We start from the raw sequence: 15,048 nt of genomic DNA, 5'->3' as shown, positions 1-15,048 counted from the left end.
AATTTAAAAGCTGAATGAATTTGTCACCAGCAGATCTGTGCTAAAAGATTAACAGTTTTTCAAACAGAAGTAAAATGATACCAGATGGAAAAATATTATTTTTTTCTTTGAGATGGAGTCTTGCTCTGTCAGGTTGGAGGGCAGAAGCACGATCTTGGCTCACTGCACCTCCACCTCCTGGATTCCAGTGATTCTCCTGCCTCAGTTTCTCAAGTAGCTGGGATTACAGGTGTGTGCCACTACACACAGCTAATTTTTGTATTTTGGGTAGAGACGGGGTTTCACCATGCTGGCCAAGCTGGTCTCAAGCTCCTGACCTTGTAATCCACCCACCTCGGCCTCTCAAAGTGCTGGGATTACAGACATGAGCCACCATCCCTAGCTGGAAAAATAGATTTATACAAAGAAATGAAGACCAGAAATGGTATATACTATGAATATAAGTATTTAGATGTGTAGTGTTTTCATACTATACATCAAGTGGTATAATATCACTTGAGGATAGAATGGGATAAGTTAAAGATATAATTTATAAAACCTACAGCACAACCAAAATAAGCCAATAATGAATTATATAGCTCCTAAGTAAACAAAAGAGAAACACTGAATCATAAAAAATATTCAATTAATCCAAAAGAAGCCAGAAAAAGCAGAAAAACGTTAAAAAAAAAAAAGAAGAGATAAGAAAAATGGAAACAACATAAAACACACCAGTAAGGTGTGGTGGTACGGTGGTGCACACCTGCACTTCCAGTTACTCTAGAGGCTAAGGCAGGAAGATCCCTTGAGTACAGAAGTTTGGATTGTAATGCACTATGATTGTGCCTGTGAATGGCCAATGCACTCCAGCTTTGGCAACATAGTAAGATCCTGACTCTAAAAATAAATAAATAAAAACAAAACATAACCATGTCAACAACAACATTAAATGTAAATAACCTAAGCACTCCAACTAAAAGGCAAAGACCGTCAAATTGTTGTTGTTTTTGAGATGGAGGCTCACTCTGTCACCCAGGCTGGGGTGCAGTAGTGTGATCTTGGCTCACTGCAACCTCTGCCTCCCTGGTTCAGGCAATTCTCCTGTCTCAGCCTCACGAATAACTGGGATTACAAGCACATGCCACCATGGCCAGCTAATTTTTGTATTTTTAGTAGAGACAAGGTTTTACCATGTTGGTTAGGCTGGTCTTGAATTCCTGACCTCAAGCGATCTGCCCACCTCAGACTCCCAATGTGCTGGGATTATAGGCGTGAGCCACCGTGTCCAGCCTCAAATTATATTTTTAAAAAGTAGGATCCAAGTATATCTTGCTTAGAAGAAACTGATATACAAAGACACTCATAGATTAAAAGTTAGAGGACTGAAAAAGATATACCATGCTAATACTAACTAAAGAAAGAAAGAATCACTCTTCTCATTTCAAAACTTACTACTAAACTACAGTAAACAAGACAGTATACTACTGGCATGGGGTGGACATCTAAAGCAATGGGATAAAATTAAAAGTCAGGAAATAAACTTTGAATATTTATAGTCAATGATTTTTGACAAAGAGGCCAAAATTCAGTGGATACAAAGTATTTTTCCAACATGGTGCTGGAAAACCAGATTATCCATAAGCAAAAGAATGAAACTGGACACCCACCTCACACCATACACAAACATTAACCAAAAGGAGATCATATATCTGAATGTGTAAAACTCTTATAAGAAAACAGGAGTAGATCTCTGTGATCCTAAGTTAGGCAAAGATTTCATAGCTACAACCTAAAAGGCAAAGCCATAAAAGAGAAAATTCCTAAGTGGAACTTATCAAAATTAAAAACTTTTAATTTCAAAATAAACCAGTGAAATACTTTTTTAAAATCAAAAACAGTAAAAAGGCAACCTACAGGTGGGGAAAAAAATTGTAAATCAAATATCAAACAGGGTTTTAATTCAGAATAGATAAAGAAGCCTTAAAACTTAATAATAAAAACACAATTTACAAATGAGCAAAGAATAGACATTTCTCCAAAGAAGATATCCAAATGGCCAAGAGACAAGTGAAAAGATGCCCAACATTATTGGTTATTATGGACATGTAAATAAAAATGAGATACAACTTCACACTTATTAGAAAGTCTATAATCAAAAGATAGATAAAAACACATCCTGTTCATAAGGAACCCTTATACATTGCTAGCAGGAATGAAAAATAGTGCAACCAAACAGATTAGCAATTCTTCAAAGTGGTAATACAGAGTTACCATATAATTTAGCTCCACAATTTCACTCCTAAGTCTCTACCCAAGAGAAATAAAAACATATAACCACATAAAAATTTGTATACAAATATTCATAGCAGCATTATTCATAATAGCCAAAAAGTGGGAAAAGCCTAATGACCATCAACTGATGAATGTACAGACAAAATGCAGTACATTCATACAATGGAGTACTATTTGGCCACATAAAGACATGATACATGCTACAGCAAGAGCAAACCTCAAAAACATTATGCTAAGTGAAAGAAGCCTGTAACAAAAAGACCACATAGTATATGATCCTATTTACACAAAAGGACCAAAACAGGTAAATCTATACTGACAGCAAGTAGAAGAGTAGTTGCTTACAGTTTGGAGAGGAGGAAGAGAGCACAGAATGAGGAGTTAGAGGGTACAAAGTTTGTTTTTGGAATGATGAAAATGTTCTAAAATTAGGTTATGGTGATTGTTTCTCAACTCTGTATTACAGTAAAATCATTGAATTTTGTGGAGATTTTCCCACAAAGGCAACATATTCATTACACTAATAGAAAAGAACAAAACTAACATAATCATCTCAATAAATGTAAAAAAGTATTTGACCAATCTAATATCCATTCCTGATCAAAATTCTCATCAACCATGAGTACAGGGAATTTCTTCAACCTCATAAAGGGCATCTATGAAAAACCTACAGCTAATGATTCACAATGAAAAACTAAGTTCTTTATCCCTAAGATCAGGAACAAGGCAGGAATATCCACTTTCATCACTTCTACTCAAACTATATTGGAGGAAATAGCCAGTGTGATAAAGCAAGAGAAAAATGTCATTCAGATTAGAAAAGAAGTAAAACTGTCTTTATTAGCTGATGCCATGTTCACTTATACAGAACATTCTAAGAAAGCCACAAAAATACTAGAACTAACAAAGATTTAGCCAAGTCACAGGATACAAGACCAATATACAAAAGTCAAATGTTTTTAAATTGCTTTTTAAAAAAATAAAAACTATATATCTGTATATATTTAAAGTTTACAAGATGATGTTTGATGTACATAGAGAAATTATTACTATGTCAAGCTAATTAACATATTCATTACCTCTGTGTGTGTACGTGTGTGTGTGTGTGTGTGTGTGTGTGTGGGTGGGTGGGTGTGCGCACGTGCATGTGTGTTGAGAACACTTACACTCCACTCTCTTAGCAACTTTATTTTTTGAGATGGGGTATTGTTCTGTCACCAGTCTGGAGTACAGTGGTGTGATCATACCTCATTGCAGACTCAAACTCCTGGGCTCAAGCAATTCTCCTGCCTCAGCCTCTCAACTAAGCTGGTACTACAGTTATGTGCCACCATGCCCAGCTATGCAATTTTGATTATGCAATATAGTATTAACTGTAGTCAATATGCTGTACATTTATCCTACATAACTCAAACTTTGTATCCTCTGACCACAATTTCCCTATTTCCCCCACCTACCCTGTCCTTAGTAACCACCATTCCATTCTCTGCTTCTATGAATTCAACTTTTTTGGATTCCACATATAAATGAAATAATGTACTATTTGTGTTTCTGTGCCTGGCTTATTTCGTTTAGTATAATATGCTCCAGGTTCATCTATGTTGTTGTATCTGATGAAAGAAATTAAAGAAGATGCAAATAAATGGAGAGATATGCCATGCTATGAACTGGAAGAATAAATATTGTTAAAATATCCAGGAAGGCAGAGCATGATGGCTGAATAGAAGCCTCCACTGATTTTCCTTCCCACAGGAACAACAAATTTCACTATCTACATGGCCTAGCATGGCGGCTCATGCCTGTAATTCCAGTGCTTTGAGAGGTGTAGGCAGGCAGATCACTTGAGGTCAGGCGTTTGAGACCAGCCTGGCCAACATGGTGAAACTCCATCTCTACTAAAAATCCAAAAATTAGCCAGGCATGGTGGTGGGCACCTGTAATCCCAGATATTGGGGAGGCTGAGGCAGGAGAATCACTTGAACCTGGGAGGCAGAGGTTGCAGTGAACAGATCACACAACTGCACTCCAGCCTTGGTGACAGAGTGAGACTCTGTCTCAAAAACAAACAAACAAAAAACAAAACCAAAAAAACTATCTACACAAAAAAGCACCTTCATAAGAACAAAAGGTCAGTTGTGTAATCACAGCATGTGATTTTAGCTTCATATCACTGAGAGAGGCACTGAAGAGGGTAGGAAAGAGTCTTGAATTGCCAACTCACCACTCCCCCATCCTTTGACAGTGGCCATGTGCCATGGAGAACGTGTATTTCGGGGAGGGAGAGTGCAGTGATTGTTAGACTTTGCATTGGAGCTCAGTGCTGCCCTTCCACAGTGGAAAGCAACATCAGGCAGAACTCAACAAATTCTCATGCAGGAAGCAGTTAGACCAGCCCTAGCCAGAAGAGAATCATCTATCCCAGCAGGCTGGAATTTGAGTTCTGGCAAGCCTCATCGCCACAGGCTCAAGTGCTTTGGGGTCCTAAATAAACTTGAAAGGCAGTCTATACCACTAGGACTACAACTCCTAGGCAAGTACTAGTGCTGTGCTGGATGCACAGCCAGTGGACATGGAGGGCATATTACCTAGTAATAAATCAGACGATGTGGCCAAGGGAGTTTGTGCCACCGCTCTCCCAACCCAGGGAGTGCAGCTCACAGCTCTGAAAGAGAGTCCTTCTTTCCACTTGAGAAGAGGATATGAAAGAGTAAAGAGGACTTTGTCTTGCAATTTGGATACCAGCTCAGCCACAATAGGACAGGGAACCAGGCAGAGTCACGAGACGCCTGTTCCAGGCCCAGGCTCCTGGACAACATTTCTAGACACACACTGGTCAGAAGGGAAGCCACTGTCTTGAAAGGAAGGGCCCAATCCTGGCAGGATTCATCACCTGCTGACTAAACAGCCCTTGGGTCCCAAATAATCAGCAGTAGTAGTACATGCTGTGGGCCTTGGGTAAGGCTGGCTTCAGGTGTGACCCAGCACATTCCCAGCTGTGATGGCTATGAGGAGAGACTCCTTCTTCTTGAGAAAAGGAGAAGAGTAAAAAAGACTTTGTCTTGCAGCTTAGGTACCAGCTTGGCCATAGTGAGGTAGAGCACAAGCAGGCTCTTGGGGTCCCCAATTCCAGCACTTGGCTCTTGGATGGTATTTATAGACCTACCCTGAAACAGAAGGGAGTCCACTGCCCTAAGAGGTGAGTTCCAGGCCTGGTAGCATTCACCACAAGCTGACTGAGGAGCCTCTGGGCCTTGAGTGAACATTGGTGGTAGCGTGTTAGTACTTCCTATGGCCCTAGGTAGTGGTATCCATAGGGAGAGACTCCTCTGCCTATGGGAAGGAGAGGAAAAAATGGGAAGGACTTTGTCTTATGGTCTGGGTACAAGCTTAGCCACAATAGAATACAGCACCAGGTAGATTCCTAATGTTTCCAACTCCAGGCCCTGGCTTCTGATGGTATCTCTGAAGCCACCCAGGCCCAGGGAACTCACTACCATGAAGGGAAAAAAACCAAGCCTGGATGGCTTCACCAGCTGCTGACTGTAGAGCCTTAGGGCCTTCAGCAAATGTACGAGGTAGCCAGGTAGTGGTTACAGTGGGCCTTGGACAAGACCCTAGTATACTCCCAGAGCTGGTGACCACAGTGGTGCTTGTGTTCTACCCCTTCTCCAGCTTCAGGCAGCTCAGCACAGATCTGAAGCAGTCTAACTCACAAAGACTGCAACTTGGAGAGACTCCATGTTGGGGGAGAACGTAATGGAAGAGAACAAGAGTCTCTACCTGGCAATCCAGAGAATGCTTCTGGATCTCATCTAAAACCACAAAGGTGGTACCTCTATAAGTCTGCAAAAAACACAACATTAGTGGGTTTGGGGTGCCCCCTAATGCAGATATGGTTGCAGTAACAAAAAACTTAGATCACAACACCCAAATCTCCCTTAATATCTGCAAAGCCTTCCCAAAAAGGACAGTTACAAACAAGCCCAGACTGTGAAGACTATAATAAATATCCAACTCTTCAATGCCTAGACACAGATAAACATCCACAAGCATCAAGACCATCCAGGAAAACATGACCTCACCAAACAAACTAAATAAGGTACCAGGGACCAATCCCAGAAAGACAAAGATATGTGACCTTTCAGGCAGAGAATTCAAAATAGCTGTTTTGAAGAAACTCAACAAAATTTCAGATAACACAGAGAAGGAATCCAGAATCCTATCCGAGAAATTTAACAAAGAGACTGAAATAATTAAAAAGAGTCAAGCACAAATTCTGGAGTTGTAAAATGCAACTGACATGCTGAAGAATATATCAAAGTCTCTTAGCAGCAGAATTAATCAAGCAGAAGATTAGTGATTTTGACGCCAGACTATCTGAAAATAACACAGTGAGAGGAGACAAAAGAAAAAAAGAATAAAAAATAATAAAGCACACCTTTAAGATCTAGAAAATAACCTCAAAAGTGCAAATCAAAGAGTTACTGGTCTTAAAGAGGAGGTAGAAAGAGAGAGATGGGGTAGAAAGTTTGTTCAAAGGGATAATAGCTGGCTGGGTGTGGTGGCTCACACCTGTAATCCCAGCACTTTGGAAGGCCAAGGAGGGCAGATCACCTGAGGTCAGGAGTTTGAGACCAGCCTGGCCAACATGGCAAAACCATGTCTCTACTGAAAAATTAGTTGGGCGTGGTGGTGCACCTGTAGTTTCAGCTATTCTACAGGCTGAGGCAGGAGAATCGTTTGAACCCAGGAAGTGGAGGTTGCAGTGAGCCAAGATCACACCACTGCACTCAGGCCTGGGTGACAGAGAGTAACTCAGTCTCAAAAAACCCAAAACAAACAAGAGATAATGCCAGAGAACTTTCCAAACCTAGAGAAAGTTATCAATATTCAAGTACAAGAAGGTTATAGAACACCAAGCAGATTTAGCCCAAAGAAGAGTACCTCAAGGCATTTAATAATCAAACTCCCAAAGGTCAAGGATAAAGAAAAGATTCTAAAAGCACCAAGAGAAAACAAATGACATACAATGGAGTTCCAATATGTCTGGCAGCAGATATTTTAGTGGAAACCTCACAGGCCAGGAGAGAGTGGCAGGACATGTTTAATGCGTTGAAGAAAAAAAAGTTTATCCTAGAATAATATGACTGGCAAAAATATCTTTCAAACGTGAAAGAGAAATAAAGACCCTCACAGACAAACAAGCTGAGGGATTTCATCAACATCATACTTCTCCCTTAAGAAATGCTGAGGGGAGTACTTCAATCAGAAAGAAAAGGATATCAATGAGCAATAAGAAAGTACTAAATATACAAAATTCACTGGTAATAGTAAGGTCACACAAAAAAGACAGTATTGTAACACTGCAATTGTGGTGTGTAAATATTCATACCTTAAGAAGAAAGGCTAAAGGATGAACTGATCAAAAAGAATTACTACAAAAACTTCTCAAGACATTTACAGCACAAGATATAAACAGAAACAACAAAAAATTAAGCGAGAGGACAAAGTTAAGGTGTAAAGTTTTTATTAGGTTTCTCTTTGCTTCTTTGTTAGGTTTTTGTTTGTTTATGCAATCAGTGTTAAGTTGTCATCAGTTGAAAATAATGGGTTATAAGGTTTCATTTGCAGGTCTCATGATAACCTCAAATCAAAAAACATACAATGGACACACAAAAAATAAAAAGCAAGAAATTCAAACATACCACCAGAGAAAATCATCTTTACTAAAAGAAAGACAGGAAGGAAGGAAAGAAGGAAGAGAAGACCACAAAACAACCACAAAATAACAAAATGGCAGGAGTGAGTCCTTACTTAAGAATATCACTGAATGTTAACAGACTAAACTTTCTAATCAAAAGACATAGAGTGGGCCAGGCACAGTGGCTCACAACTGTAATGTCAGCACTTGGGAGGCCAAGGCAGGAAGATCACCTGAACCCAAGAGTTCAAGACCAGCCCAGGCAACATGGTGAGACTGTCTCCACAAAAAATATAAAAATTAGCCAAGCGTGGTGGTGCATGCCTGTGGTCCCAGCCACTTGAGAGGGTGAGATGGTAGGATCACTTGAGCCCAAGGGTTAAGACTGCAGTGCACTGTGCTCATACCACTGCACTAAAGCCTGGGTGACAGAAAAAGATTGTCTCCTTTTTTTTTTTTTTTTTTTTAAAGAGTGGCTGAATGGATTAAAAAATAAGGCTCAATGATCTGTTGCCTACTAGAAACATTTCATCTTTAAAGACGCATATAGTTGGAAAATAAAGGGATATTAAAAGATATTCCATGCAAATGGAAACCAAAAAAAAACAGGAGTAGACAAAACAGATTTCAAGGCAAAAACTATAAAAAGAGACAAAGAAAACATTATATAATGATATATTGTCCTGCCATTAACTAAAAAAAAAAAAGAGAGAACAAAAAAAAAAAAAAAGAAAAAAATGAGAAAGTCATTATATAATGATAAAGGGTTCAATTCAACAAGAGGATATAACAATTGTAGATATATATGCCACTAACACTGAAGCAACCAGCTACATAAAGCGAATATTAGAACTAAAGAGGGAAATAGACCCCATACAATAATAGTTGGAGACTTCAACACCCTCACTTTCAGCATTGGACAGATCACCCAGACAGGAAATCAACATAGAATAATCAGACTTAATGTGCACTACAGACAAAATGTACCTAACACATATTTACAGAACATTTCACCCAACAGTTGCAGAATACACATTCTTCTCAGCACATGGATCATTCTCAAGGAAAGACCATATGTTAGGCCACAAAGCAAGTATTCAAACATCAAAAAGCTGAAATAATATCAAGCATATTTTCTGATCACAATGAAATAAAACTAGAAATCAATAAGAGAAATATTGGGAACTATATGAATATGGAAATTAAACAACATGCTCCTGAATAATCAGTGGCTCAATGAAGAGATTAAGAAGGAAATTTAGATTTCTTGAAACAAACAATAATGGAAATACAACATACCAAAACCTATGGAATAACAATAAAAGCAATACTAAAAAAAAAAGTTTATAGCTATAAATGCTTACATCAAAAAAAAAAAAAAAAGAAAAACTTCAAATGAGCACCCTAATGATGCATCTTAAACAACTAGAAAAGCAAGAGCAAACCAAACCCAAAATTACTAGAAGAAAAGAAACAATAAAGATCAGAGCACAAATAAATGAAATTGAAATGAAGAAAATAATTTTAAAAATCAATAAAGTTTAAAAAGTAAAATAAAATTGACAAATCCTTAGCCACACTAAGTAAGAAAAAAAAGAGAGAAGACCAAATAAATAAAATCAAAGATGAAAAGGAGACATTACAACTGATACCACAGAAATTCATAAATTACTATAAGCAACTATATGCCAATAAATTGGAAAACCTAGAAGAAATGAATAAATTCTTAGACACATAAAACCTAACAATATTAAACCATGAAGAAATCCAAAACCTGGACAGACCAATAATAAGTAATGAGACTGAAGCCATAATATAAAGTCTCCTAGAAAAGAAAAGCCCAGGACCTAATGGCTTTGCTGCTGACTACCAAACATTTAAAGAAGAACTAATACCAATCCTACTCAAGCTATTCCAAAAAATAGAGGCAGAGGGAATACTTCTAAATTCATCCTACAAGGTCAGTATTGCCTTGATACCAAAACCAGACAAAGACATATCAAAAAAAGAAAACTAAATATCAATAATTCTGATAAACATTGATGCAAAAATAATCAACAAAATACTAGCAAACTAAATCCAGTAACACATTAAAAAGAACATCACGACCAAGTGGGATTTATCCTGGGGATGCAAGGATGGTTCTACATACACAAATGAATCAATGTCATATATCATGTATCAACAGAATAAAGGACAAAAACTATACGATCATTTCAACTGATGCTGAAAAAAGCATTTAATAAAATTCAACATCCGTCATGATAAAAACCATAAAAATATCTGGGGATCCCAGCACGTTGGGAGGTCAAGGCCAACATGGCGAAACCATGTCTCTACTAATAATAAAAAAAAAAAAATTAGCTGGGCATGGTGGTGTGTGCCCGTAGTCCCAGCTACTCAGGAGGCTGAGGCAGGAGAATCACTTGAACCCAGGAGGTGAAGGTTATAGTGAGCTGAGATTGCATCACTGCACTCCAGCCTAGAGTGGGATTCTTTCTCAAAACAAAAACAAAAACAAAAACTTTTAGAACTGATAAGCTCAGTAAACTTGAAAGATACAAAATCAACATATAAAAATTAGGGCACTTCTATATGCCAACAACAATCTGAAAAAGAAACTTAAAAAAGGAATTGTGCTGTAAAAGCCACAAATTAAATACCTAGAATTAACTTAACTGAAGCATTGAATAATATCTATAATTAAAACTAGAAAACACTGATGAAAGAAACTGAAGAGGACACACAAAAAATGGAAAGATATTCCATGTTCATGGATTGGAAGATCAATACTGCTAAAATGTCTATACCACCCAAAGCAATCTACAGATTTAATGCAATCCTTACCAAAATACCATGAAATTCTTCACAAAAATAGAAAAAAAAAAAAAAACGCAAAATACAATTTTTTTGTATTATTAGTAGAGGCAGGGTTTCACCATGTTGCCCAGTCTGGCTGCAAACACAAAAGACCCAGAATAGCCAAAACCATCCAAAGCAAAAGGAACAAAACTGGAGAAATCACATTATCTAACTTCAAATTATACTCTAGAGCTATAGTAATCAAAACAGCATGGTAATGGACTAAAAACAGAGACATAGACCAATGGAACAGAATAAAGAACCCAGAAACAATCCACGCACCTATAGTGAAATCACTTTTGACAAAGGTGCCAAGAACATACACTGGGGAAAAGACAGTCTCTTCAGTAAACGGTGTGGGGAAAACTGGATATCCATATGCAGAAGAATGAAACTAGACCCCTATCTCTTGTCATATAAAAATCAAATCAAAATGGATTAAATATTTAAATCTAATATCTCAAACTGTGAAACAACTGCAAGAAAACACTGGGGAAATTCTCCAAGACATCGGTCTGGGCAAAAATTTCTTGCATAATATCCCCACAAGCAAGACAATTGAAGAAAAAAATAGACAAATGGGATCACATCAAGGTAAAAATCTTCTGCACAGAAAGGATAAATCACAAAGCAAAGAGAAAACTCACAGAATGGGAGAAGATATTTGCAAATTACCCATCTAACAAGGAATTAATAACCAGAATACATAAGGAGCTCAAACAACTCCACAGGAAAAAAAAGCTAATAATCTGATTAAAAATGGGCAAAAGATTTGAATAGACATTTCTCAAAAGAAGACATACAAATGGCAAATAGGCATATGAAAAGGTACTCAACATAACTGATCATTAGAGACATGCAAATCAAAACTACAACGAAATATCATGTCAGCCCAGTTAAAACAGCTTTTATCCAAGAGTCAGGCAATAAGAAATGCTGGCAAGGATGTGGAGAAAAGGGAGCCCTTGTAAGTGTACAAGAGTCAGTGGGAATGTAAATTAGTACAATCACTATGGAAAACAATTTGAAGGTTCCTCACAAAACTAAAAATTGGGCTACTATATGATCCAGCAATCCTATGATCATACCATATGATCAACAGTCCTATAATTAATGAAGTGCTATTCACAATAGCCAAGATTTGGAAGCAACCTAAGTGTCTATCAACAGACAAATGGATAAAGAAAATGTGGTGCTTATAGGCAATGGAGTACTATTCAGTCATAAAAAAGAATGAGATCCTATCATTTGCAGCAACATGGATGGAAATGGAGGTCATGATGTTAAGTGAAATAAGCCAGGCACTGAAAGACAAACTTCACATGTTCTCACTTATTTGTGGAGTTAAAAATAAAAACAAATGAACTCATGAACATAGCAGAAGGTTGGTTACCAGAGGCTGTGAAGGGTAGTAGGAGACTTGGGTGGGGGGAAATGGGGCTGTTTAATGGGTTAAAAAAATATTTAAATTGTTATGGCCATACTTCGCAAATCAGGGAAATCTACAAAGCAGGGAACTACAAAGCCGCAACGAGATACCATCTTACACCAATCAGAATGGCTACTAATAAAAAGTCAAAAAGCAACAGATGTTAGAAAGGATGTGGAGAAAAGGGAATGCTTATACATTTTTGGTGGGAATGTAAATTAGTACAATCTTTATGGAATACAGTATGGAAATTTCTCAACGACCTAAAAATAGAACTACCATTCAATCCAGCAATCCCACTGTTGGGTATCTACCCAAAGGAAAAGAAACCATTGTATGAAAAAGACACCTGCACTCATTATGTTTACCACAGCACTATTCACAACAGCAAAGTCAATCAACCTGTGTCCATCAAGGGATGACTGGATAAAGAAAATACACACACACACACACACACACACACACACGCACACTCTCTCTCTCTTTCTCTTTCACTCCACAGAATACTACTCAGCCATAAAACAGAACTGAAAGCCATTATCCTAAGTAAAATTAGCCAGGTGTGGTGGCACATGCCTGCAGTCCCATACTTTCCCTGCTTTGGGAAGTACAGCCATAACAATTTAACTATTTTTTTAACCCATTAAACAGCCCCATTTCCCCCTACCCAAGTCTCCTACTACCCTTCACAGCCTCTGGTAACCAACTTGGGAGGCTAAGGCAGGAGAATCACTTGAATCCAGTAGGCAGAAGGTTGCAATGAGCCAAGATTACACCACTGCACTCCAGCCTGGGTGACAGAACAAGACTCCATCTCAAGAAAAAAAAAAAAAAAAAAAAAAAAAGGCCAGGCGCAGTAGCTCACACCTGTAATCTCAGAACTTTGGGAGGCCGAGGTGGGCGGATCACCTGAAGTCAGGAGTTCGAGACCAGCCTGGTTAACATGGTGAAACCTCGTCCCACCTAAAAATACAAATTTAGCTGGGCATGGTGGTGTGCACCTGTAATCCCAGCTGCTGGGGAGGCTAAGGCAGGAGAATCACATGAACCTGGGAGGTGGAGGTTGCAGTGATCTGGGATTGCACCACTGCACTGCAGCCTGGGTGACAGAGTGAGGCTCCATCTCAAAAAAAAAAAAAAAGAAAGAAAGAAAAGAAAATATGAACCATTTAAGGATAAATCTTACAAAAGATGTGCAGACCTGACTACAAAATATTTCTGAGAGAAAATTTAAAAGACATAAATAAATGGAGAGATATATCATTTTCATGCGTTGATTGGGTCAGAAGATCCAATACTATTCAGTGTCTTTTTTCTCCAGATTGATCTATAAATTCAATGCAATCCCAATTCTAGCAGGCTATTTTGTAGAAATTGAAAGGCTGACTATAAAAATGTGTACAGAAATGGCTGGGTGCGGTGGCTCACGCCTGTAGTTCCAGCACTCTGGGAAGCCAAGGTAGGCGGAGATTGCGAGACCAGCCTGGTTAACATGGTAAAACCCCATCTCTACTAAAAATACAAAATTAGCTAGGCATGGTGGCGTGCACTTGTAATCCCAGCTACTTGGGAGGCTGAGGCAGATGAATAGTTTGAACCCGGGAGGTGGAGGTTGTAGTAAGCTGGGATAGTGCCTGGGTGACAGAATGAGATTCTGTCTCAAAAAAAAAAAACTGTACAGAAATACAAAAGCTCTAGAATAGCCAAATCAAATTTGATAAAGAATAGCATTTGAAGATTCACACTATCTGATTTCAAGACATATAAAGCTAATATTTATACACACACACACACACATACATCCCTCCCAAAGTGCTGGGATTACAAATTCGAGCTACTGTGTGTATTTAAGACAGTGTGGTATTTCTATCCAGACAAATGAGTAGATCAATGAGACAGAAACAACCCACACATATATGGACAACTGATTTTCAACAAAGATACAAAGGCAATTCAGCAAAAAAAATCTTAATGAATTGTCCTGGAACAACTGGACCAGTCAGAGGCATATATCTGATAAAGGACTCCTATTCATACAATGGGATACTACTCATCAATAAAAAGAAATGAACTACTGGATAGATCCAACAACATAAATTTCAAAATAGTTATGCTGAGTACAAGAAGTCAGTCAAAAAGAATACTTACTGTATGATTCAATTTGCATAAAACTCTAGAAAATGCAAACTAATCTATTGTGACTAAAAGCACACTAGTGTTTGCCTGTAGACTGGGGGAAGGAGAGGCTGTCGGAGAGGAAAGGGTGAGAGAACTAGGAAGTAGTGGGAAGAGAGGGATACAGAGGGGCATGAGGGAACTTTTGAGTGATAATCTCATGGTTGTATACATATGTCAAAACTTACCAAATTGGGCCAGGTGCTATGGGAAGCCAAAGCAGGAGGGTTACCCGAGGTCAGGAGTTTGAGACCAGCCTGGCCAACATGGTGAAACCCCATCTCTACTAAAAATATAAAAAAATTAGCTGGGCATGGTGGTACACACCTGTAGTCCCAGGTACTTGGGAGGCGGGGCTGGGGGAGAATTGCTTCAACCCGGGAGGTGGAGGTTGTGGTTGCAGTGAGCCAAGACTGTACACTGAACTCCAACCTGGGCAACAAGAGTGAAACTCTGTCTCAAAAAAAAAAAAAAAAAAAAAAATCTTACTAAATACTTTAATATGTACAATTTTTTGTATTATGACAATTTTACCACAAGAAAGCTGTTTTAAAGGAATGTGGAGCAAATTTGACAAAACACTAACATTTATTAAATCGTAAGAGTGAGT

The 15,048-nt window shown here is 38.3% G+C and overlaps 1 protein-coding gene across 5 annotated transcripts in view; it reads right to left on the bottom strand.

Moving 5' to 3' along the window:
- Nucleotides 1-15,048, bottom strand: part of LOC116545891 (clathrin heavy chain linker domain-containing protein 1) — a 47,390-nt gene that overhangs the window by 8,637 nt on the left and 23,705 nt on the right. The gene's annotated exons all lie outside the window — the stretch shown is intronic.

This window comes from Sapajus apella, unplaced genomic scaffold (assembly GCF_009761245.1).
Source record: "Sapajus apella isolate SASKATOON/1434 unplaced genomic scaffold, GSC_monkey_1.0 scaffold424, whole genome shotgun sequence".
Taxonomy (NCBI): Eukaryota; Metazoa; Chordata; class Mammalia; order Primates; family Cebidae; genus Sapajus; species Sapajus apella.
The sequence above is the reverse complement of the archived record's forward strand: the minus strand, read 5'-3'. Positions and strand labels throughout refer to the sequence as shown.